The 24,394-nt window shown below is 41.7% G+C and overlaps 1 protein-coding gene across 1 annotated transcript in view; it reads right to left on the bottom strand.

Moving 5' to 3' along the window:
- sv2a (synaptic vesicle glycoprotein 2A) overlaps window positions 1-15,195 on the bottom strand; it is a 44,095-nt gene extending 28,900 nt beyond the window's left edge. The window contains exon 1 of the mRNA XM_036135471.1: window positions 14,996-15,195. The gene's annotated coding sequence lies outside the window, so the exon portion shown is untranslated. The remainder of the gene's footprint in view (window positions 1-14,995) is intronic.
- Between the last annotated feature and the right edge of the window lie 9,199 nt (window positions 15,196-24,394).

Here is a 24,394-nt window from a genome sequence, read left to right as displayed (position 1 = left end):
ACAGAGCAGTTTTCTAAATGCTTCTGACATCTCTAATGGAGTGTGAGTTGATAATGCAATAGCAGTTAGGCTGAGGGACCGAGTAAAAACTGTTGCTGGCAGCTGATGAAAGATTTCATTATGTAATGTAATTTTCTTCTACTGAGCAAAGATGAATCCGAAGGGATGGGAAACACAATCTCAGGACACAACTGCACACAAGCACGCACACGCAACAAAGTGCTGACAAAAGAGCGCCTGGTAAAGCCATGGCAGAACAATGGATGTTGTTTTAGAAATAACTCATTCGTTAATATCTACTGGGGACGATGTGTCTTTACAGCCTCTAAAAACAGAGAAATGAACGAGCTGCTGACAGAGGCAAGCCTTTTAACATTGGTCGTATCATTAGGGTTAGAGACCACCACCACTCTCACTGTCTCTCTCCGAGGTCGGTCGTGTCTTTCTCTCTCTGCAGCTTTTACCCCCCCCCCCCCCCCCCTATCCTGCTTTGCTTTGCTATGTCTTGTCTTCTGAGCACTTTCTTCATATCAACCGAACTCTGAAAAACATGGATCTGGTAAGCTGGTCTCTCAATACTATTGATAAATTTTTTTCGACGGGTAGGCAACGGAAGGGGGACCCGTCTGGTCCTGATTTGACTTATTTTGTGAGATACACCCTAAATTCCTGGAGGAAAACGGTGTGTCTTTCGACCTTGTCATTCCTGGACGTTTGAAATTTTCACATTGGATTAAGGATACTGGGATCTCTACTTATTGGTTTTTGTGGATTTTTGAAGTATCGGCAAATACAGCGGATGTCGGAGCCATTTGGCCTTGATCAGGCTGCCGGCTGCATGACGCGCTCACTCTGGCTGTGAACGGACAAACCTGGCAGGTGAATGGAGCCAAGCCGAAAAGCTGGCTGCGCTGGAACGCAGACTGACTTTGGGGTTGAACTCAAGGGGAGATGGGATAAAATCTGGGAGTGAAGCGCGAAAAAGCCCAATAATTTGGAAAATTGGATTTATGTGGAGCCAGCAAAAGACTTAAAAGCTGACAGGAAAGGCAGTGCAGCTTGTCTCATAACAAATAACATATTTGGATTCCCTCCCTATCTACTCCTGGATTGTTATGACGGAGTGCCCAGAAAAGCCCCCGGCTACCCCCCTCCCCCGCTGACACCTGGATGCTTTCTGAACTGTGGGCCGGCTGATAACATCAAGGACAATGGCCTCTGGAGAGTGTTCACGGAGAAAAACACTTTCGCCCATACACACACGCATAACTGATACTCATAAAACTGATGAATTACACACACGCGACAGGTCTCAAATGTTTACCTTCTGCATACATGTTGTCTTGTGTTTATTTGTGCTTTTGTGCTATGAGGGTTTTTTTGTGTCGGTTGTTTGTCTCTTTATAGGTGAGAGCATAAATAGGCAAACATCTGTCTCTTTTTTTTCTCTCCCCTCTTTCCCCCATGTTGTTGCTCTTTCTTCGAGAGTTTCAAGGCAGCGCCTAGGGACCCCGTGTAAAGCGGGGTCTGGGGCAGTTTGGGGAACACACCTCACGGCTAGCGCTCATGTAGCAGCGGCCGACTGTGTGTGTTCCTGGCAACGCAAGGCCTCAGTCAATCGTTCCCCCAAAATGTTTGTTAAGTGTATGTGATGGACGGTTGTACTGGAACTGAAATTTCGATTGTAATGCAAATTGCAGTTGACTAATAAAATTGATTGATTGATTGATTGATTGATTGACATTCAAATCTACCATACAACATAGAATGGTGCAATAAAACTGCACATAGTTTTATTGCACCATTCTAAACAAATTGTTCACACGGTCCTGTGTCGGATTAAAAACAAATTGTTTTAATTTGACAATTAAAACAATTTGTGTAACAAACTGCAGCGCTCATGAATATAAAAGTGTTTTTTTTTCCACAGGAAGGCGTGGATAGGTCTTTATCTGTGTTTAGCAGCGGTAACACGTGTCAGTAAAACGGTTAGCTTCTCTCTCTGTGTCACTGTACCGCCGTCGCTGTTCACAAAACTGCGGTGCTGAAATGGCACCGCAGGTGAAGTCGGCGTCATCCCAGCACGCCGGCTTCACCTGGACAGCAGATGCTGAGCCAATTCAGAACAACTGAAACTTTGTTAAACTTGCAACACAGCAACAAAATGAACATTTACTGATGTCATTTGAAAGCATGTGGGTTATTAATTGACGTGGGAAGTCACTGATGAAGTTGTGAAGTATTAACAAACTAAAGCAGGTCTTCCTTCGCTCACTGGAGAGCAGGAGCTGCGGCGTAATTAGTTTAGGTCCAGGCTGTCAGTCAAGTGTTTGTGGATGTGTAGGAAGAGGAGGCAGGTTTTCAGTCAATGGAGGCCAGAGAAGCTCTGCTCAGCTGTCGGGTTTGAGATGGGAGCCATCTCTGATACACAAACTGGTAGAATAAAGATAAACAGGTGTTTTCATTGTAAATCTGATTTTTCAGAGAGATTTTTCATGAGAATATTAACGGGAGAAGTGCCAGGACATGTAGGTAGCCACATCTATGGTCTCTTATGTTCTACAGCAGCAAACTGAGAGGGCAGTGGTGTTTCAAATGATTCTATTTATAAAGGTTGACTTGTATGGTTTTAATATGATTGTTTTAGTCGAACTGTGATTGATGAACTGTTGTTACTATTGTATATTTATTTATTATTTTTACTGAGACATATTTTATTATATCTTTGATATAAGAAAAAGTAAAACAGCAGAATCTTTCCATTCATTAGTTTTGTGTGTCCTGGGTCTCAGGAGAGATAATATGACCACCGTTTCTGACCAGCATTGCATTCAGACATTGAAACAATGACCTTAACAGGCTTCACCTTCCACATCCTTCAGAGTTTATTTGTTCTCCATCTTACAATTTAGTTTGTAGATTCTGTTAGTTCATTCTTTATCCTTTTCTAATCTTGTTTCTGTTAGATATCTGTTTCCCCCCTGTCTGCCGTGTCATCATTGTTCATCTCCCACAGCTCTACTCCTTCATTGCTTTCACCCGTCACCCATAATGATTTGATTGCCTTCACCTGCCCTCCTGCTTTCCTCTCTGCTCTTACCCTCTATTAAAAACCTCCTGTCAGTCTCCCTAGTGGCCGGTTCCCTGCTCCTCCACGTTGTAAGTGCTTTTCATCTTCATTAAATTTGATTAGCATTATGACGGCTGCTGCTCACACTTCGGTCCGGCCGATCCATCACAAAACAAGACACAAGGATGCAAACAAAGCTCCAGCATTCCAGGTTTCATTAAGTTAAGACTGAAATTGCTGTGCGTCCTTACAATCCAAAACCACAACAAAAACACTTGCTTTACAGAAAATGTGTTTAACATAAATCTATAACCCTATAGCTATGTGTGCCAATGACTGCTTGGCTAAAATATACCATTATTAGCTTCAGATAACTGATGTGAACCTGATCAAACATCTAGCACAGCGTTTAATTCCCCATCTGGACCCTTGCTGTCCCATCTCAAAGAAGGAATCACGCCATAGCAGACGGTGTTGTAAATCATGGTGGGGTAAGGTATGATTCAAAACAATTAAATACTAATTACCATAAGACAGTTTACATCCTAATTCTCTTTTCACCTTGGGAAATAACTACCACAACAGTTTGCAAATGACATAAAACAAACCTTTCATGTAGGCATGTAAGAATTCAATCTGATTGTTGTGAATCCTGCACTAAAGGAAACTATTTCTGCTTCCTCTGAAACACTTCTGGGTCACTGCCCCCTAACCTGTCATGTAAAAAAGAAGACTACTCAAGAGGGACCAAGAAATAGAGGTTAATAAAAGAGCAGGCAGACAATCTGCTCTGCAGACTGAATATCACAAAACCATGAGTTTAAAGTCACCGACTGGAAGAAAGTATGAAGAAAAATCCTTTTGCAGAACGTTTCTATTTAGTGACAGGACTGGATGAGAACCCTATATTACTAATCAGAAGCTGAGATCACAGGTTGTCCAGAGATACTTTGCCCTTATCTGGTAAACTATATAAAAGAAGCACTGGACATTCCCACCTGAAGTCAGAACCGAAGCCTTAACCATTTAACACGAGTGAAAACCTGCAGTTCATAAATTTTTTTTATCTCCTTCAGCATTAGCAGCTACGTTTTACTGCCCTGCTTGAATGAGTTGTTCAGAACAGATTTCTTCCTCTTTATCAGGTGTTGGCAGGACTCTTTACTTCAGAGATATAAATTATCCATTTAGTGGCGGGCAGCTTTTAGCAGGGAAACAGACAGGCATTTAGGCACCCAGAGAGGATGGATGAGGCAGAATAAACCAATAAAAGAGATAAAACATAAAGCCATTAGCATCAGCTTTAAACAACTACGCGCCATGAACACATCCAATCAATAAGCTACAACCACGGGTCAATTTATTTAGGCAATATGAGCAAAATTATGCCTTCCCATAGATATTTACTTTGCACTGCAAAAATGAGCTAAAAGTAAGTAAATTTGCTTGGAATTAGCAGGTAAATAAGATGTTCTGCCAGTGGAAGGAGTATTTTTACCCCTAAAATAAGATAATTAGATATACTTCAAATAAAATGATGGAGATGAATTGTTCCTGTTTTAAGTGCAAAAATCTTATTCCATTGGCAGATCATTCAAACTTGTCTGCCCAAATCAAGGACAAATACACTCATTTTAAGAAAATTTCACTTTTAGTTTTCTTTTTGCACTGTGCTGTTTTTCTCTTCAAAGAAGGCTTTGCCAAATTAAATAAAAAAAAGTGAAGCTGCATGTTTGGTTTACCTTAGATTGACCTCGTTGTGAATGCTGTAGCAGTGAGGTCTGATTTCAGAACATCACTCACCCTGTCATCTACAGGAGCCCAAGGTGAGCTAAAGAATCAGCAGATTTACTACAAAAAATAGCTTTTATAGTGTAAAGCACTGCATTAAGGCAGAGCAGACAACCTCAAAGTTTCGGTTTTTAAATTGAAAGAAAACAAGACCTACACTGGAACATTCTTGCAAAGGTTTTAGGGACTAGGAGAATGTAAAATATTTATTCCCACTAAATATTGGTTCCTTTAATTGCGTCAGGTTATTTGATCTGGTGTCAGGAGCTGTAATCATCCTTTTAAAAGAGGCCTTTAGCCTAATGTCCAAAACAAGCATAATCTCCAGCCCCGCTGTCTGGTGAAGTTGGCCCCAACTTTATTATACATCTCAGACACTTTCATTTAGGACATTGGTTGTTTGCACCTGTAATAATTTATTGACTGGTTCTGCTGTTCTTTTTATATCTGTCTTTGCAGATGAAGAAGCAGACTCAGAGGATGTTATATTGCTCTCTCCCTTTCCTCTCCTCTTTCTCTTTCACCTTTTCTCCCCCCTTAGGCATTTTGTCTCATCTGTTTCTCTGTTTTTTCCTCTTCTACCTTCTTGTTTCAGTGTCCATTGAACATGAAATAGTCCCAGCATAAATTCTAATAAATCAAGTGGAGCACTGTGGTTAAAGCAGTGATGCTCCACTTGTGACAGTAAAATCTGTTGGGTTCTTTTCAGCATTAAGACAACAATTCTTTATGCCACATTGCCAGACAGAACAGAGCCTGTCTTATCAGCTTGTTGAGCTTCTATATGTCCCTGGTTCCGTCAGTGTTGTTCCGTCAGAGATCCTGCTCTCCATGACGGACCTGTAGCAGATCTGCAGCATCTTGCTGCAAACCCTGAAGAACCTAAGCTTCCTCAGGATGTCCAGTCTGCTCTGTCCCTCCTTGTGGACATCTTCACAGTTGCGTCTCCAGTCCACTCCGCTCTCCAGGTGAACACACCTCCACCAACTCCACATCTTCTTGCACGATGGAAATAGTGCTGGACCGATTCACTAACGTGATAAGAAGTACCGTATTTTTTGGACTATAAGTCGTTCCGGAATATAAGTAGCAGGATCGGCCAAACTATGAAAAAAATGCGACTTATAGTCAGAAAAATATGGTAGTTTTACAGAATATCAAGTTTACAGGAATTATTGTGATTTTATGTTGTTCTCTGTTTTTCACCAGATTCATTTAGCTATATTATTAACAATTAATTACATTCTGATGCTCATCTGCCAGAAAATGTCCAAAACAATCAGCACTTCCTGGTTTACCTGCAACAGCAGCAGATGCATCTGAGAGAGACGATGCTGGAGCATTTTTCCACTTAAAGCTTTTCAATTAAATTCAAAGCAAGTATTCATCAGTGTAACGAGGAAATCTAAGAACCTGTTCCTCTTATCTTTTTGACTTTCACTGTCTTTCATCAAGCTGGGGCTGTATGTATTGTATTCCATCTGCTCGTGTTTGCGCTGCCTGTTTACATGCTTTACGATCTTTCTGTGGCTGTCACTCCAGTTGTCCCGCCTCAGAGAGGTTTCGCTCCAGCCTCCTGTTTTTCCGCAGCTGCCTCTCACGCCATCCATCCACGGCGTGTGTGCGCCCGGACAGAAGGGCGGGGAAGCGGTGATTCCTTTTGAGCTGCAGATGGCAGAGTTAATTTCTCACAGGCAGAAACTCTTCATAAAGACGAAGCCGAGGCTTGGCGGAGTCCTGATCAGCTTCACGTGCTGCTGGCTAAAAATAACGCTGAAAAGGTGTTACAGAAACAGGGTTTAGAAAGAAAGACAGATATTTATAGTGAATATGCGTTAGGCTAATGCTTCAGATTACTTCATGGGGGTTTCAAAGACCTCATTACGAATGTTTTTTCTTACATTCCAGGTTTTTTATATAAAGCATTTTGAATCTTTAAAGAGTGGTGATAATATATGTATCTAATTACCCCTGACAGCTCAGTGATGTGTGAGAATCCTCCTGAAATGTGCCGGATGGAGCAGGACACTGATCTGAAACCTGATTGGACAAAACAAACAGGTATCCCAGGAAGGTGCAGTGGAGACGTACCTGCCTCCTTACAGAGTTCTTCCATTTTAGCTTTTTTTCTCACACTGATCAAACAAATGTTAATATCAGACAAAGATGGCCTGTGCAGGCAGATAATAATAATAAATTGAAATTATAGCAGACTTTACATTTTTTAAAGTGCTAAATTCAAATCCAGTTTTCAAATTATAATTCTAATCATAAAAAGGGGGAAAAATGGATCCAGACCCTATGTGGAAAAGTAATTTCCCCCAAACCCTGATAAGTGAGACTCTTGGCAGGATCTGCTGCCATCTGGCATGTGTGATGGCTGATAATGAGTCTTTCTACCCCTTATTCTTTACAGAGATTTTTTAATTCAGGTTTTAGAGCATGAAAAGCCTGTTTCAGCTCATGTCACAGCATCCCAATCTGATTTAAGTCCAGGTTTTGACTAGGCCAAATCCAAAACCTGAATTTAGTTTGTTTTTTTAGGGGCATTGAGAGATGGACCTGTGCTTCAGTTTCTTCTCCTGCTGCATTGAACTATAGGCCACAACCCGATGACTGGACATCCTTTCTTAGGATGTTTGTTAGAAGAGTAAAATTCATGGTTTCATCAATTAATCAGTCCAGGTCCTGAAGCAGCAAAGCAGGCAGAACCGTCACACCATCACCATGTCTGACGGTCAGCAGGAGCTTCTTTACCGAACACCTTCCACAGAATATTTTCCCTAAACTCTTGAGGATCATCCAGATGTTTTTTTTAGAGAAATATAAATAGAGCTTTTTATGTTTCTTTTAGTCAGCAGAGAATCTTTTTCTGGAATTCCTCATTTTTTCCATATTTCCAAGACTCTTTCTAATTGTTGCATCACAGACTCCAAATGAAGCAAGTGAGGCCTGCAGAGCTTTAGATGTTGGTCAAGGTTCTTCTGGGACCTCCTGGAGTCGTTGACGCGCTCTTGGAGTCATTTTGGTAGTTTGACCTCTCCTGGGAAGCTTCCCCACTGTTCTGTGTTTTCTACATTTGTGGACAATGTCTCTCCGTGGGCTTCTCTGGAGTCCTCGAGCTTTAGACATGCCTTTTCAATCCTTTCAACACTGATTAAAGTCAGTGACTTTGTTCATTGGTTCTTGTTTTTCTTTTAGATCGGGACATAATGTGTTGCATTTTGAGCTCCTTTAGCCTACTTCATGTCATCAAACTTTTATTGTTAAGCTGTTTAGGCTTAGGGTTTAAATTCTTCTTCACAGCGCTGTTAACCTCAAATTACACACTGCAAAAAGGGAACTAAAAGTAGGTAAAGATTTTCTTAAAATTAGTATATTTTCCTTTGATTTGAGCAGCTAAATAAGACTATTTGCCAATGGAACGAGTATTTTTACCCCTAAAATAAGATAATTAGATAATCCTGCACTTGAAATAAGACAATGGAGACGAGTTGTTTCTATTTTAAGTGCAAAAATTCCATTGGCAAATAGTCTTATTTAGCTGCTCAAATCAAGGAAAAATATACTCATTTCAAGAGGATTTTACTTACTTTTAGTTCCCTTTTTGCAGTGCAAGGCCTGTGCAAAATGCCACTGATAAAGTCGTTTACATCCAGTCTATTCGTGCAAAGGGAAACGGCTGCAGACACTCCCTCCTCATCCTGCCTTTTTTAAGTCTTCTTTATGAATTTTTCCTTCCTCTCATCCATCTTATTCAACCTGTTCTCTGTTTTCTCTCGTCACCCAGAGCTCCTGCTGATGCTGCATGAGTGATTTCTTCAGATGCTTCAATAAGTCCTTGTGGTTTTTTTCTAGCCACAAGGACGGAGGTGTGAACATGGAGTCGACCCCCCCCCCCCCTGCTCCCAGCAGTGATGCATTGTTGCAATAAACCCGCCTCGCTCCAGTTCATCCTCCGTCGTCTGACCGCGCTGTGACATCTGCACAAAGTCGTGCAGCAAGCGACGGCTCTTCCAGCTGAGTGACATTCCTGCGTGTCCTCGGATCCAATCCAGAGCTGCAGACACAACGGCAACCAGAGAGGCGGCTGTGATGATTGGCTGTTTTCAGCTCAGTCAGGTCACAGCTACACCTCTGCACACTGGTCTCCTCTGGGAGAATCTGCGGCCTAACATGAATCACATCGCCACTCTGCCGCTACGCATCCACGGTGGCAACAAGTCGGCTGGCGACGGCGTGTCAAACACCGTGACGTCAGGCCCCCGCGTCCATTTTGGCTTTGGTCTCTGCTAAACAGGCTGAACAGGAGTCAGGCAGCTGAGGGAAGCATTTAAACATTCTGCAGGACACGTCACTTTCTCATTGGGGTCCATTAGCTCTCACTAACAGAGTAATGTCGCCACAGGCTAATTGCTATGGGAGCTGTTATGCAGCTAATTATTTGTTTGTCTATAATGCTGCTAAAATCAATAAATCACAAACGAAAGAGCTAGATTTCTATAATAAAGTGATAAAGCTATTTTTACACCAACATACATCAGGCAGTAGAGCTACTAGTGAAAGTTAGCTTTCTGGCTAATGGGTACATTTACGAGAGACTTCTTTACAGGCTGCGTAAAACTATTTGAGCAAAGATGCAAATAATGATGAGATATGTGCTTCTTTACCAGCACAGCCAAACATGGTGATGCTTTGATAGAAGGCATGACATCCAGACGTCCTCAGATGTTTAGCTCTCTGGATTTACTCTGTAGTCTAATGAGATGTTTTTGCACATTTTGAGAACACCTCCTCCTGCAGATGCTCATCCCTTTTCTGAGTGGGGGGAAAGTATCCTCCATGCACATCTGTAATGAGCTAACAGGGCCTTGATAACCTATTTATACACCTTGAATGTTTCCCACAGTTGTTCAGCTTGCACAAAGCTCCCCAGTCAGTACACAGTAAAGACAGTTTTCACCCTCGTAGGGCCATAGTTCTGTTGAAAGGTGGACCTGTGGACATGCACAGGGAGGACATGCAAACTCCATGCAGAAAGACCCGAAAGCTGAACCCGTCTTGCTCCAAGGCAACAGAGCTACCAACTGCCTCCCGTCTGTAGCTTCATTTGAAAATAAAAGCTGTAGACAAGTTGAACTTTTATGGATACTTCTGCAGAAGACTATGTAGCTTGGAGCGATTGCAACAATCCGATCTGTCTCTCCAAACCTCACTAACGTTGACATCCCTGCTTGTTTAGACCCAAAGGAACTGAGTAATCAAATGGATTGTTCTGCTACTTCAACAGAGGGTCTAAAATCTTCCTGACACCCAGAAACTTCTGCAGGGATTAAAAGGAGCTGATTATAAAACCTGTGAAAGACTAATTTATGATGTGTATCTCACCATGCACTCTGCAGGATCTCTGCTGTAGCACGTCTAGGTGCAATGTGCAATGTTTTTCAGGGTTGTGTGAATTTTGATAATTGCCAGTAAGAGCATCAGAGCTATTTATGTGAAATACAGATAACAAACAGTTAATATCTAGGAAAGGGTCAATTTCATCTAACAGATAAGAGTTACTGCTGCAAATTCTGCCCCAAAATACAGTAAAAGTTCATTTAAGTAGTCCAGTAATCCCTTAAAACAGCCTCCTGACATCAGTCTTGAGCGTTTTTCTCCTATGCCAGAAGACAGCACGAAGATACCTCTGGCAGAAACACGATGCACTGTGAGTTATTTATGGTGCGCTCGACACTAATTGCTGCTTCAACCCTCCTTCATCTGCAGTTGACAGAAAAGGCCATTGATTATTTCTCTGCCTTGCAGCATCTCCATGGCAGAGCAGGGACCAGGTCCAAACAGATGTCTCCAGAAGCAGGAATGAAACGCTTCAGTCCCTAAAAGCCACCTAAACGTTCACGCAGCTGCATTAATGGCTGCTGTCGACAAACTCCCCCAGATGGAGCGGTGGAGGTGCGCAGCCGTCCTCCACGGCGCTACAGCTTGTTCTAAGATGTTCCGCCACTGTACCCGACTCCATCACTGCGAGCCGGATCATGTGACGGGGCTAATCTCTGAGGACAGACGGGAGCGCGGCCCAATCAGCAGGGCAGCAGGCAGAAAATAGGAACACCAAACAGAGCAACTGCTGCTGCAGCTGCTGGTTTTCAATGAAAATACTGTGTTTCAGGCTGGGACACGGGCCAGGACCTACAGAGTCATTAATGATCGTTAACGGAGCAGAAATCTTTCTTTAAACGTGTGATAAAGAACAATTAACAGGATACTAACAACAACTTAACTTTTTTAAATACATGAGAATCTAATAGTTAATTTAAATGCAGGGGGAACAGGATGGTACAGATCCTTTACCCAAGAGAGAACCTTAATGCAGATAGAGGGACTATTATGGGGAAAATTAATGCAATTAACAAAAATAAACACTGCAAAGATTTTACTCAGGAACAGAGTCGATGCAGAACAGGAGGATGAATCCGCCGGTTCTGGCTCAACTGCAGACACTTTGTTCAGAGTTTGCCGGATAGAAAAGGTTTGGTTCTGAATTTGCCTCTAAACTTGACTTATTAAACAATCATCTAAGCGAGGTGGATAATGCATTAATTATTTCTAGTGTTGTGAAGCACGCTGCCTGCTTGGAAGGAGAAGAGAAGAAGATCTGGAAAACCGTGTAAAATAGAAGACGTACCATGTTGAAAGACGCTGAAAGGCGATAACTGTTTGGTGACTCTAAAACAACCAAAGGCGAACCAGAATAGAATGATTTTCATTAAGTTTAGACACCATAATAAATGTAATTACACATCAGGAGTCTTACTGAAACGTAACAATCAGGGAAAACAAGTCTCTTTGCAGAAGATTAAGCTGAAGAGTTTTCTGAAAGGTTGGGTTGGGCGAGATGAACAAGCGTTTTCTGGAATTAAGTATAAATCATGAGAAATTCAACATTCAACAGGAAAACACACCTGCTCTCCTCACCCAAAGAAACAAAAAAGACTTTCACCAAACATACTGTATAATGTGAATAAATCTTTGTTTGCTTTCTGCCTGTTTGTGGACCGGCTCCAGTTCTCCAAGCCAGTCCAAATTTTATTCTAAGTATTCTCCAGATTACAGAAGGTCGTTGCTGGATACCAAAGAACAGGTTAAGGTTACTGGACAGAAACATCATTATTTAAAAAAATAGAAAGAAATTCAGTAAAAAATACATTACAAAACAAACATTATAAAGCTGAACTGAAACCTATGATGATCAGTAGATATATTTACAGCACTCTTCAAAGTCACTGTTGCGATAAAGATGGATGAAGATCCTTAACTAAAATTACAAAAATAACATTTTATGATTCTGATGATGACCAATTAAAAGTGTTTTTCATATTGTTGATGACACTTCAATTCAATTTAATTTATATATACAGTATGCACTCTAACTTGCTCCTAGGGCTTTTGGGAGAGAACTAGTTCTCCTGAACAACCAGTTTGCGTATAAATAACATTTAAACTCTGTGGTTTTGGCAGACGACATTAAACAACCCATTATAGCTGCACTTCCATCACGTAAGACATAAATAACCACTGCCCTCTCTACCTGAGAGCACAAAAACATCATATACTTATGCAATAAATCACTTATATATAGCAGTTCTTAGCTATCCTTAATATAATAAACTGGATGGCTTCCAGTGTCTGAAGTTCTGAAGAATATTCTGCAAGCTGAACCAAACGGAGCCAGAACTTTTCTTCTTGACCCAACATACATAAAACTGGGGACTTAATCAGATTCTATCAAACTGATCACTAAAGCCAGGAATGATTCCATCCCACCACATCATTATGTTCACAAAATCCAGCAATCCTTCGTCTGTTTCTGCTTTTCCTTGCACGGTGTTGGAGGATCACAAGCGTTCATCTGGGAGTTACACCTTGGCCAGAGTATCACAGAGAGCAAACAACCATGGGTGCCACACTCAGAACTAAAAGGGCAAATTAGATTAATCAGTTAGCATAAAGGTCATTTTGAAAGAAATATGGTCTCATTAGAATCAGACTTTTTTTTAGACATTGAATTTATAAAACTGGACTTTTTATCCAGTGCAATTGTGAATGTGATTTTTTTTATTCATTTTTTTACAATAAATTCAGCAACAAAAAAATCACTTGCAAGAATTCAGATGCAGAAATTAACCTGCAAATGTCTGACACAGACCATGGTGTCGTCTGGTGACTCAGGCCAAAGCGCTCAGCGTCGAGCAGCTTTTAGCCAATCAGCTTATGTTCATTTGATCACATGGGTACATTTGGAGCACCAGTCTCTTAATAGTTAGCCACTAACACAGCTAACTGTGTTAGCTAACTGGCCTCAGTCTTGAGGTTTCCATTCAGGAGGCTAATGCGAGGTGAAGAGCTTTACGATTCTCTTCCGAGTAGTCAGAGCTTCTTGTAATCTTTTAAAGAGAATCTAAGGGTTCTTTGTTGTTTAACATTAGCACTTTTTTGCAGAAATGTGATTAGGAAATGATGTGTCCTAGTAAAACAGAGTCACTAACATCATTACGACGTTCCCACCACTTTTCTCTGACCTGTAGGTCTTGGCCAATAAGATCTGGACCCTGAGCAGACAAGGGAGAGTCAGATCCATCCAGGTGGGCAGAGGCATGGTGGTCAAGCAGAGTTTGAAGGCTAAAATATTACAGCCTACCAAAAATAACACCCAAACAGGCCTTTGCTACATCGCACACAATGACACGTGTTGATAACTGGGATTATATTATATTATATGCTGCGCAGCTCGATTTTTAACTCAACAGAGAAGACCAGGCTAGTTTTTAAGGTTCAGTTTTACAGCTTGCACCAAATCTGCAGCTACACTGAATTCTTCAATGACAACTCAGCAAAACAATTCCAATAAAGACCATGGAGGGTTAATGCATCAGGCCTCCTGTTCCAGAATGAGAGGAAACACCCAAACTTCTAGGTCCAAAAGACCAACGATGGATGCATAAAAAAAAACAGAAAAGAGGACAAAATGATTCCCTGAAGGTTGGACAAAGGTTCTTCGAGTCTTTTGGTTCCAATAAGAAGAAGTTCTCCATGAAATAGACAGTCTGCAAAAGAATAAATAAAATGTTCCGCCACATAACCTGCATGGTACCAGAACACTGCAGCGTCTCATCCCCAGAGGCTGATGGAGCTGCAGTGATGGCTGCCACACAGGGACCGGGCATCAGACATGCAAAGTTGTAAAATGCATCACATGCTGAGGACAGATCATGAATTAATCACTCGGCACATCTGAGGCTGTACACTCTGCCTTCACCGCAGATCATCCAAAGATAAACAGCACCTTCTGGGGAAAAGTCCACGTAGCACCACGGGGTTCAACAGCAGCAAACAGAGAAAACCAGAAATAAGCCCAAAATTTGCTCATCGCTCGTTCTCCATCTTATCCTCCCCGCTGGGTTTCCACAAGGTCATTTTGGCGCACGACGCACGACACCTCCAAGGATCGTTTAAACTAACCTCGCCACGCACAGCAAATAATACAGCAGATAATCTGACATTGTAGAGATTTGATCTCAGAGGAAGTTGAACCCGAGGCGCAATTTACAACCGTGCATTTGAAAGGAGGAGACGAGGGGGAGGCAAGGGCATTGGTGCCAATCCCAGCGCTAATTAGCGAACATGGGTTTATTCATCTGTGGCTGACGGTGTGCGCCTCTTACAAGGACTAAACAGAACAGAATGTAACCTCCAAGCCGTTTCCCTCTGCGCCGCGATGGGAGACGGGGATTGCTCTTAGCGCAAAGAAGCTCTCTGCAGGAACCAGAGCAGAAGGCGCATCTGGCAGTAAAATGCACACAGAAACACCTCCTGCACCATTTCGATACATTTCATATCTATAAGCCATATATCTATCTTCCTTTGTCCTTTATTATGAATTATCTTCATTCGTCTGGTTTAAGGGTCACCGCGTAACGAAGCACCATCTTTAAGCAGAGACGGACGTGAACGCACAGTTTGGGCTCTGAAATGGTCACAGCGCCGAACATGAGCGGATGCAGTGCAACACAAAATGGGGTGGGGGGAGGCGGGGTGAAAACTGTGAAACAGGGGGTTAAAGGATCTTACCTTTGGGAGTTAGAAGGTCAGCGCATTTTAGGGTGACAGGGATAATCTCGGTGCAGGGAGTCACCCGGATCCTTCGGCAGAAAGAGGCTCCTGTGCGCTCCTGTGATGGCCACTGACGTAGTGTGACAGGGGAGCTGCTCAGTCCTCCCCCTTCCGCCCCCTTCTCTTTCTACTACACAGCATCCTTCCTGCACGGAGGTACCTCCCCCTCTTCTCCTCCTCTCCTCCTGCTCGCTCCCATCCTTCTCCCAGCGCGCAGAACCGTCCTCCCAGACACAAGAGGGGAGGGCAGGGTCCGCTGCATGGAGGCGATTGTTTTCCTGCCTGGTTGATTCTACCAATAAAGAGTCCAGATGACTTATATATTCACAGAGAAATAAAGAAATCTGCAGGCTTCTGCTCCAAATGTCTGCGGATGCGATCTACGCGAGGCGAGCCTCCCCTGGCACGTGTTTGGGCCCGTGTCTGTAATTGGCTCTGTTGGAGTCCAAGGAGGCCCCTGGTGGAAAAAAATGAAAGCCAATTAATTTTTATAAGGAGGTGATGCAAAGTAGCTGCAGCACCAGGCGTCCTCCTCACTGATTCCTGACAAAGCTCTGACGTCTGAAGGATTCAATGTTCCTGCAAAAAAAGTCATTAATAAAAATGTTCATGGTTTATAATATGTAATAAGTTATGATAGGGCACTTAGAAGAGTTCTTAGGATAAATAAAAAGATACATATTGACAGAGAATTTGTTATTTGTTTATTTTTACTTATTGCTTCTTTTATTTATTTTTTAAATAAATGCACGCTTTTGCTGCAAAATCTGGGGTAATAAAAGGGTAATCAATAGTTATTGTGCCTTAAGTAAGAATAAAAACAAACAAAATATAACATGTTGACATAAAATACATTTAAAAATATGTAAAAAAAAAAACAAACCTACTTATTATAAAATACATAAATAAATATTCCCCTTTGTAGTCCAGAGAGAAATGTGTCTCTGCCTTTAACCCATCCCTCCACACACATGAAGATCTGTGTTCAACGTTTTTCCTCAAGGACCCAGAGTGACAGCGTGAGTTTTGAACCTGCAACCGTTGCAAACGCCCGGCTCGCCAACCCCTAGACCACCACTCCCAGATTATTAAAGTCAGCTTGCTGTCCAGTCCGGTTTTAAACCAGTGATGTAGAAATATTTGAAATGACGAGCAGAGAAAGTCTAAAACAAAATGGTGATTAAAAAAAAACCATGTAGACTGGAACCAGGTGAGCTGCTGCACAGACGTTTCACACCACTCCCCACAGCCAGCCTGAGCAGAACAAAGGCTGGTGGTTCTGGTTCTGGTTCTGCTGCCGATAACATCCGGGTTAATCAGCACCAGTCCACAGAGATGACCCAAACAGACAACAAGCGCTGAAAGCGGCTTCATCTGGTCTGATCTGATCCGACCGCTCCCGGTGACAGCGAAGGACATCTGGGCTGTGAAGCCGTGTGCTGTCTGAGCGCTGATGAGGCCGATGTCCCTGCAGGATGCAGATTGATGCTTTAAGCAACTCCATGCACCTGTGCAGGTGATCCCCGTCTGCAGTTTACATCATTCTAAGAGCGTTTGTGTTGCTTTCAGTCAGCTTCAGACACACAAACAGACAAAAACTGATGGTTCATGTTCCTGAGAACAGAAGAGTGTTTGATTAGTTCAAAGTTTATTTTATGGCTAATTCATGAAGCTCACTTAGAGAGGTAAAAATGCCTGCATTTTAAAATGTGAAGCCTTTTTTCTTCCACATTATATATGTCATGTGGAGACATGGCAAGCTGGTATTATTCTCCATGATAAATACTATTGTGATATGTTCTTTGCCTTTTTATGCAGCTTTGTCCCGTTAGGTTATGTTTCCACAGTCCTGTTAGCTTTTGAGTCATTGCTGGAGAACCTTTTGTGAAAAAAAAAGTATTTCTCACCAACCTTAGGTCAAAGGAACATACTCAGAAACAGCATCATTGAAAAACACTGAACATATCTGACCGACTCTTGCAATAAGGATTATTCCATATTTTAACAAACAGACCATAAATAGCCCAACAGCCATCAAAACAGTGACTTTGGGGGAGTCTAACGCTTTTCTGATTACAAAATGCTGGAAACAGTTTTACATGGATGGTTTCATGCATCAGTGCAAAAAAATGAAAAAATTTATCCAAATCAACATGGCTTCATGTGAGAAAGCAAATGCCCTTAAACCTGATGACTGGTCTACCTCCTTTGGCAGCAAAAGCTGCCATAAATAGTTTATGATGATTGGCAATTAGTTTTTAGCATCGCTGTAGAGGAATTTTGCAGAATTGTTTTATTTTAGTCAAAGCAGAACATTTTGGAGCATAAGGCCTGCTTTAGGTCATGCCACGGCATCTCAGTCAGATGTTGGTGAAGATTCTCAGTCATCCAGGTCATGATCAATCCAAAAAAGATTAAAAAATAAAACAACTTCTCACCTCCATACATGTAACCACATCATTCCTCCTGTGAGCCAGGCTAACGAGGAGCCTAACTCCATTGTTGGGGGGATCAGTTCCAGGTGAATCTACAGGTGAATCAAAGCTCTAATGAGGCCTGCAGGTCTATAAAGCTGGGAACTCCACACGACTCCACACATTTTGAACAGAGAAAGCTTCCTGGATGGCAAGCGAAACGTCTTCATCTTCAGAACAGAAGTCCAGTTGACTTAAAACCTTAACATTGTAACCCTTTCTGGGCAGATAAATGCAAATAAGTCATTTATTCTTGAATTTTCTCAGATGTGATCTTTTGTCCTACTTCATGTTGTCACATGGGTGCTATTTAACGGGTTTTTCTCTTTTATTCTGGTAGACAGTAATCTGGCTGATAGTGAAGCTGAAGCAATGGAATTTGTGGTTGATGTGTTTATCTTTTCATACACAGCTGTTTTACCCTTAATAAATGTAATGTAAATATGTAAATAGTGGGGTTAAAATGTAAATAGAGTTACATTTTGACTTTACTCTGGTTATCTTTGTCTGATATTCTAATTTATTTCATAATCAGAAACATATCAGTGTCACAAAAAAGCCAAAACAGGATAAACATGAGATTTTTTTTTACAGCACTGCATATGCATTTAATTTTATTGCCTGTGCATTTTGAGGTCAAGTTATTATTTTATGAAACACTTTGAAGTGTGTAATGTCCTGAAAGCTGACAAAATACCTGGGTCCTAAATGATAAGTTCCCACGTATGATGCCAATAAACTGGGCCTACAGGTTGGTTGATGAACATCAGTGAGCTCAAACTGGGCATCTGACCATCATCAAGTTTCAACCTTCTGCTTTATTGCCCTAAATCTCTACATTTCCATGGAGTCTTAATCTGTATTATAATAGCTTCCTGTTTAGCTGCCCTTTCATGTTCACAAGCTCTCTTCTCTGAGGCAGAGTTTAATTTCCTGCACAAAGTAACAGGATCAGTTTAACAATGACAGCTTATCTGCTGCAGTAAAACGCTGCGATAAATCACTGCAGGAAGCAGCAGCTCTTTCTCATCCTGCTGCAGAGGGGCCGGGGTCTTCAATCAGAGTGTGAACAGTTGCACTTTAAAGTTCCTGACGCACTTCCTGTGTTTTTAGGGAATAACTGAAGAATTATTGCGTATCTGAGAACCTAAAAGCCACTAAAATGTATTTTGCTTGTTTAGAGGGCAAATGTTTGTCGCCATCTGGTGGCCAAATGAAGGACTAGCTGGAGTCTGCGAGGCAGAGGTGTCCAAAGAGTTTGCAAAAGTTTGAAGACGTTTGGCTTCCCATCCAGAAAGCTTTTACAACTCAAATGTCTGGAGTAGTGAGGACGCACTGTGTGAGAGACTCACACAGACAAGTATCTTGTTTTTGACTCACACCACCCACTGGAGCACAAACTTTCTGTCATCAGAACCTTACAACACCGGGCCCAGCATGTCCCTACTAAGACAGAAGGGAAGCACATGGAGCAGAAACACGTCAAAGATGCCCTCCAAACCTGTGGGTACCCTAACTGGGCTTTTGTCAAATCAGCAAGAAAATCCAAAAGACCCGCTGCAGAACATAATGGTGAGAAGAACAAACACAGAAATATCGTCATCCCATATGTTGCTGGAGTCTCTGAAAAAGTCAGGAGGATTTTCTCCAAACATAAAATCCAAGAACATTTCAAACCCAACAGGACCCTCAGACAGAGGCTGGTCCATCCTGAGGACAAAACCCCCAAACCTAAGATGAACGGAGTGGTGTCTGCAGTTCAGTCAGTGAGGAACGTTCTGATCTTTATACTGGAGAAACCAAACAACCTCTCCACAGACGCACGGCTCAACACAGGAGAGCTACCTCCTCAGGACAAGACTCTGCTGTCCCTAACCAAGGCGCTACTGACCCTAACCAGTCCCCATTGCTAAGGGGCGGACCAGTTTCAGTTTAATTTACATGTTATCTAAGCCTTAAAAAGGCTTTTTTGGGCAATAATATAAAGCTTGGAGCTCCACACTACTCCAGACATTTGAATTGAGAAAGCTTTCTGGATGGGAAGCGAAATGTCTTCAAACTTGGGAAAAAAGTCCAGTTGTTTTGTTTTTTAACTTTTTTTGGAATGACCTGGATGACTGAGAATCTTCACCAACTTTTGCCAAAGCTTTCTAGTTGAAAGTAGAAAAATACATTAATTTATTACAAATGCAGAACATTTTATTATAATATATTTTTGTGGTCAGTAAACCAAATGCCCAAAATTTTAACAAAACAAAGTTGCCTGAATTTTAATTGCAACACTAGAACATAAAAGAGGACAAAAAATATATTTTTTTCTTCATCTAGGTTTTTTTTGTGTGCGGAATATCAAGATATTTATCAGTTTTTCTTTAAAATCTCTTCATTTAGCCGAGTTTAATGGATGACCCAGGGCTGCTTTTTACTAAAAGTCACTGGATGTTCGTGGTCTAATTTACTATGAAATTAGGTTGCCAACAAAACCAGTTGTTAGTAAAAGATGGACAGTTTGTCCTTTTCATGTTACCAGGGTTTTAATTTGTCTGTATCCTTTTGGAAAGCTCAGCCCGGTGGAAATTTCACAAATAAAAGTGTATCTGCATCAAACACCTCGACTGGTGAACCACATGGTCCAGGGCCTCACAGCAGCATTCTGAGGGCTGCAAATGGCCCCCGGGCCACATTTTGGACACTCCCACTGTATGGGATCATATTTAATCACGTCTTCTTCTCTATTAACAACTCAGGGTTAAATACATTTCACAGATCGTGGAAACAAATTTAAATACACATCTTTAATTCAGAAGGCAGTGGATTCTCTGTCTCTTATTAATGTCTTGGATTAGAACACCTGCAAAGGTTTCCTGAGCCTTTAAACGGTTTCTCTCTCTGGGTCAGGAGAGACTGCTGACTGGACAGATGTCCAGAGGACAGTCATGGACTCCCCTCACAAGGAGGAGAAGACACAGAAGGTCACTGCTGAAGAAGCTGGTTGCTCTCAGAGTTCTGGATCCCAGAATATTAACAGAAGATTGAGTGGAAGGAAGAAGTGTGGTAGAAAAAGGTTCACCAGAAGCAGAGAGAACCACTTCACAAAGAATGGACTGAGGCTGGAGTCGCTGCATCCAGAGCCGCCACACAGAGACCAATACTAGACATGGGCTCCATCATCAGAATCATCTCACCTGGGCGACGGGAAGAGGAACTGGATTGTTGGTCAATGGTCCAAAGTTCTGCTTCAGATTAAACCAAATTCTGCATTTAATCTGGATACCAAGGTCCCAGAGTCTGGAGAAGAGTAAAGAGGTCCAGAATCCCTGTTGCTTGAAGTCCAGAGTGACGTTTCTACAGTCTGTGATGATCCGGGGCGCCGTGTCATCTGCTGGTTCTGGTCCACTGGGCTTTCTGAAGCCCACAGTCAATGCAGCATCTAGCAGGACCTTCTAGAGCTCTCCATGCTTCCCTCTACTGAGAAGCTGCATGGAGATGCTGGTTTCATTTCCCAAAAGGACTTGGTACCGACCCACATCTTCTAAGATACCAAAAGCTGGTCCAGTGACCATGGTGGTGGTGTTCTTGATTGGCAGCAAACTCCCCTGACCAGAAACTCATAGAAAATCTCTGGAGGAAGATGAGGAAGAGGAAGATGAGAGACACCAGACCCATTAAGGCAGATGACCTGAAGGCAGCTATCAAAGCTGAAGAACCACAGCAGAACCTCAGCAGAACCACAGCAGAACCACAGGCTGAAGGCCTCTATGCCACGGAGCTTTGATGCAGTGATTCATGCAAGAAGCCCAACCGAGTATTGGTGAAAAAAAAAAATGGACATATAGTTTTCAGAATCCTGACATTTGTGCTTAAAACATCCTTTTTTGATTGGTCTGTGATTTTCTGAGACACTGAATTTTGGGTTTTCTTCAAGCCGTGATCATAAAAGTACAACTGTACACACACACAAAGCTCTTTTTAATATGTTTTTAAGAATGTTACACTTTTTATTATGATAAAATAAGTTTGTTTGATTTAATAATTATCCAATAAAACAAAATATTTACATCTTTGTATTTTTTTTAAATTAAATTTCAATTATTTTAAAGGACCAAGGTCAATAACACAAAACAAAAACTATCCCCTGAAGAATGCTGTGGACAACGAGGTAAAAAGGCAACAAAAAACAACATTTTCTAAAAGGTTTGCCTGCTGGGAGCTCTGGAATAACATATTTTATATATTTTTAGATGCTACTTAAATGCAGCTATTAAAGGGCCAGGGTCCGTTTTATGTGAAACGCTTCTTTGTGTGTGTAATAAAAATATGTCGGAGGAAAAACTCCCCGGCTGACGCTTGGTTGGACAGAAATATGTGAAAATGAGACAGAAATATCTGGATTAGGTAAAAAAAAAAATGAGTGTGTTTGTTCTGGGCTTCCTGCGGCTCTCATTGGTAAGAGACGTGTGATGCAAGTGAAACACCGGCTTCATCTCCTCCCCCTGCTGCTGCTGCTGAGGAAGAGGAGCAGGAAGAGGAGGAGGAAGACGCCAGGAGAAACTGTGGAGGCGCCCAGATAGAGAGGCTGAAAGCGGCGCTTTGTCTTCCTCCCTTTACATTCCAGCAGATGATGAAGATGAAGAAGAAGAGCGCACATCCTCTGCGCTCCTCTCTTTGGAGACATTAGGAAGGGAGGGGGGCGGTTCAGGGTTCGTCTCCCTCCTCGGGGAGGTGGGGGCAGCGCCGTGCGTCCTCATTTAAAGAGCCTCGGCGGTGTTTTCTCCAACATGACGCTCGCCAGAGAACAGGTCGCAGGAATCTGGACGTTACCATGAGAGGAACCGGCATGGATCTGCTCTGGAGGATCCTCGCAGCGCTCAGCTTCGACTGCTTCAAAGATTCATCTCCATCAAGGTGAGCTGCCCCCCCTTCCCGCTCCACCTGATTGTTCTCCGCAGGATTCAGGCTGAAATGGCTGGAATCTTCCAGCTGGCTGCAGATGGTGGGCGTCAGTTTCTGGTCGCTTCCAGCGCGCTCGGTCACATTTTTTTAAGCCCCAGACATTAATATCTGCCTCTTACGTTTTTTTTTTTTTAATCACCACCGGATAATCCTTAATTGCGTAATCCTGCCTCTCACAAGAGAAGATCATTGAATTGTCATAAATACATGCTTAAAATACGCAGTGAATCATTTAATTGTCAGAAAAGGATGTGGAAAATGATTCACTTCTTCTAGAGGAAATATGGCCCCTGACTTCTGAGCTGCAGTAACAGGTTTCCTAAATCCGTGCCTGCTCTCATTTGTGCCTTAAATTTAATGAACTCTCCAGGTATGGCCAACATCCTGCAAAAATCCAGCCCCGAAATGTTCACATTTAATCATATTACTGCACAGGAGGGATAATAATTGGTTTTGCATCATTCCCTCTCCACTAACAGGTGGTTGCTGCATGCTTTTAATGAAGAAACATGCACTGGAGCGTCCACTCCCTGTTTAAAACGCATTCTGATGTCAGCAGACTGTTTACTGTTGAGCAATCCGCTTTTAACTCCACCCTGACGGATCATTTCAGGTCTGACCTGTTAGCTTTTTACCTTTGGAGCAAATCTGTGCACCAAATCCGTTTGTAGACAAACAAGATGGATCACGTTTAGGGACTTTTTTTTTTTGTTTTTTTTTTTTTTGTTTTTTTTTTTTTTGTAAAATAACAACAAACATGTCAGAGGCATTTAAATATCATAAAAGACACAGAGAATTCTGTTGATACTATTAATAAAATGTCCTTTCTCACAGATTTATGTCTCACTCGTCATTCAAAGCTTCAATTCTAAATCCATGAAGGTGGTGGCAGTTTTCAGTTGTTACACGCAAAAATGCAGCTCATCTCATCTCTGTTTTAAAATGCAACGTTTCTTTAAAAAAAAAAAAAAGAAAAAAAATTAATAAACTAAAATTTATATCAAGAAAAAATATAAATGTGTAGATTTTGCTGCCCACCATGAAATTAACTTATGGATCAAAATGTTACCTTAAATCCCCTGATAATGTCAGAATCCTTCATTTTGTGCCTATTTTTATGCATAAAAAAATTTACTCCTAGGGTTACTTTGATTTACATCATCAGGACATCTGAGCGCCAAGGTAACCTGTGAGTCTGGAAAATGACTGTCACAGATTAACGTTAAAGAAACTATCAGGAAAAACAATCTGTTCTTCTGCTCAGTTTCTGTTTTGTCATCTCAAACCTTCACAAATGTTCGCCGATTACGTAAACCTCTGCAGGTAAATCTAATTCTTAGGAATCAAATATTACTCCTTTCAATGTTTTATTTATTTTTTTGTTTAAAATGCTTTCAATGGGTTTTCATTTTAGCTACAAAGGTCTAACTTTATATACTCTCCCCTAATTTATTTAGTAATAGATTTTTACATGGCCTTTAAGATGTACACTGTCTGGCCAAAAAAAAAAAAGTCTCCACCTGGATTTAACTAAGCAAATAGGTATGACCTTCCCATTGGATAATTACTGCCTGGGCGATTATCTTTCAGCTGGCAACGACTTATTTAATCGCCGATCACTTCAACGTTTGGCGAAATCAAACCAAAGAAAAACAGTAGAACTCTGGGCTGTTTTTTAATAATGAAAGTATGAGCATTTCCACACGCACAATGTGAAGGAAGCTCAGGGGATTAGGACTAAACAGCTGTGTAGCCTTAAGAAAACCACTAATCAGTGAAGTTAACCAGAAAAAGGCTTCAATATGCTAGCTAGCATAAAGATTGGACTCTGGAGCAATGGAAGATCATCTGGTCTGATGAGTCTAGATTTACCTGTTTCAGACTAATGGAGCATCAGGGTGAGAAGAGAAGCAGGTGAAGTGATTTACCC

The sequence above is a fragment of the Fundulus heteroclitus genome, chromosome 3 (genome assembly GCF_011125445.2).
Source record: "Fundulus heteroclitus isolate FHET01 chromosome 3, MU-UCD_Fhet_4.1, whole genome shotgun sequence".
Lineage (NCBI taxonomy): Eukaryota > Metazoa > Chordata > Actinopteri > Cyprinodontiformes > Fundulidae > Fundulus > Fundulus heteroclitus.
The sequence above is the reverse complement of the archived record's forward strand: the minus strand, read 5'-3'. Positions and strand labels throughout refer to the sequence as shown.